Here is a 2519-nt window from a genome sequence, read left to right as displayed (position 1 = left end):
TCCGGGATCGATCAGAAGCGCGTCCTCCCCCGGGGCTTTGCCCGCAGGCGGCCGGCCGGAGGGGTCGCAGCAGCGCTGCGCTCCCCGCGCCCCGGCTCCGCGCCACCTAGAACAACAGAACGCCGCGTCCGAGCGTTGTTTCAAGAGAGCTAATGGAGAGCCAAGAGATTTTTCAAATATATACATCTCGGTTTTTAAAATAGCTGTTTTTAGTGAAAGCACACGGAAGGCTTTTCCTGTTTGTGTGTTGTGTGCCAAATATCAAAGGCTTAACGAGTTACCGTGGACCCATGAAATACGAGTGGATGCAGACTTGGCCAAACAAGCTTTTCTTTTCCTAGGCCCCTTAGGTAGCATGATGTTTCATAAAACAAAACGAAACACCTCACTTTTTTCTCTTTCTAAAAGAAAGATTCACTTATTATCAATATGGATTTTGCCTTCTCTTGTCGCACATTACAGTGGTAGCTTACTTTAGAGAGTCCTTTCGACAGTGTACATTCGTAAACAACCACCCTATAAATACAGTTGTAACCCCCATTTTACAGATGGGGGAAATGAAGTTGAATGAGACGTGACTTCCCCACGTTCATAATAGCCAGTGGCAAAGCTTGGATTCAAACTGGCTGTGGGATTTCAAAGGTCTGTATAACCACCCGGCTGAACAGTAGTACATAGAGTAAGTAAAAGATTGTTCTGCTCCGCCCACGGATCGCCTTTGTTCTATGAACCAGGGCACCTAGGCTGTTGCCGGCGCGGAGATCTTTTCCCTTAGCAGCCCTTAAGAATGCTGTGCTGGACTCTTCTCTGGTCCTCTAGCATGGCTGGAATTGCTTATGTATCTCTGCAGCAAGATGACTCGTTCCAACAGAATACACAGTTCAGTGGTACTACTTGATATTCTTTTTCTGCACCGTTTTCTGACCAGTTTGGGATGCTTCTGAAACATTATCTTATTCATCTTCCCAGTCACTCAAATAAGCTCATCATTTCAGGAAACTATGGCAGGAAACTAAATGACCTTGGCCAAAGCCCTATCCATAAGTGAAGTGGAGCATGGGTAAGAATGTAGTTTGATTGGACTTTTCTCCCACATTCTGATTCCCCAAGGCCGTCCTGTCTTTGGTGAAGGGGAATCTGCAGTTACTGCTATAATTTGCCTGTCCATCTGCGTACAGGGGAGAAAATAACATCACTTTAATGTTTTGTCTTTTTGGTTCCTTTGCGTGCTCCTCTTTCATTTCACTACTTATTGCTTCTTGACATCTTATCTCCTGCCTAGTCTCTGGAAAAAATGACTTTTATTTAATCAATGAATAACGAGCAGGAAATGTTCCATATTAGCATCAATCGTCACTGGATGTAACAGAAAGGAAATCAGGAGCTGTAGACTTTATAGTGTGCTATCATTATAAATAAAAACACCTAGGACTGTGGATTTAAGCTCAGCGGCACAGCGCTGCCTGGCAAGCGCAAGGTCCTGAGTTCTATTCTCAGTACAAACAAAACAACACAACACAAAACAAAAAACAGCTAAAGTGAATCTTTTTTTTTTTTCTTCCAGTACCAGGAATCGAACTCATGACCTTGCGCTTGCCAGGCAGGCTCCTTGCCACTAAGCTAAAGCCCCAGCCCCAGAATCTTTTTAATATTATAACGAGTTTAGACATCTTATTAGCCCAGCTATTATATTTGAATGTTTGCATACTACTGAGAAGTCTGTAAATTGACCATATACAGTACCATACCAGGATTCCTTCTAGCTCTCAATCTTTGGATATTATAAGATTCATTCATGCAAGATCTACTGTATTTCAAAAACAAGGGAGACTCATTTAAAATACATAGTTTAAGAAATCACATTCACAGTGCTCAAATTATAACCTAGCATCTTAAGTACAATTCTCAAATGTGCCTCTAAATTTAAGAAAAGCAGCAAATAAACAGTAGCATATATGCAAAATGAGATATGCTTCTGGTTTGGGGAAATAATAGCCCATATGACTTCCAGAACCAATAAAAGCCTAATATATTAGAATGTGGGGCACTCTAGTTTCTGCGTTTAATGGATAAAATTCAAATTAAAAAAATCTTCCTGGAATACCGTTCTTTGTGTATCTTTACAAGGTCTATTTTATCTTGTCATGTTGTGCGTGTGTGCGTGTGTGTGCTCGTGTGTGCATGTGTGTGTGCGTGCATGCACCTGTGCTTGTGCACATCTTTGTAGCAGCATAGGAATCATGACATCACCAAATCACTACAAACTTGAGTCAGCACTGGGATGGTTGATTAATTTTCCTACCAACGCCTTGACCTCCCCATGGACTTATTTCCAAGAACATATTCTGTTTTTATCCCTCTGTACCTCTTCATGATGGACTCAGACCTAAACTCATCTCTACCCACTGCTTCTTATTGTATTTTTTTGCATATTTCCATCCTATAAGCCTGTTCAGTGTCTTATACCATAATCTTGCAGAAGAAGTATTATCCTGTGACTATCAGAGCTGCTTTGAAAA

Source organism: Chinchilla lanigera, unplaced genomic scaffold (genome assembly GCF_000276665.1).
Source record: "Chinchilla lanigera isolate Chin_1 unplaced genomic scaffold, ChiLan1.0 scaffold00012, whole genome shotgun sequence".
Lineage (NCBI taxonomy): Eukaryota > Metazoa > Chordata > Mammalia > Rodentia > Chinchillidae > Chinchilla > Chinchilla lanigera.
The sequence above is the reverse complement of the archived record's forward strand: the minus strand, read 5'-3'. Positions refer to the sequence as shown.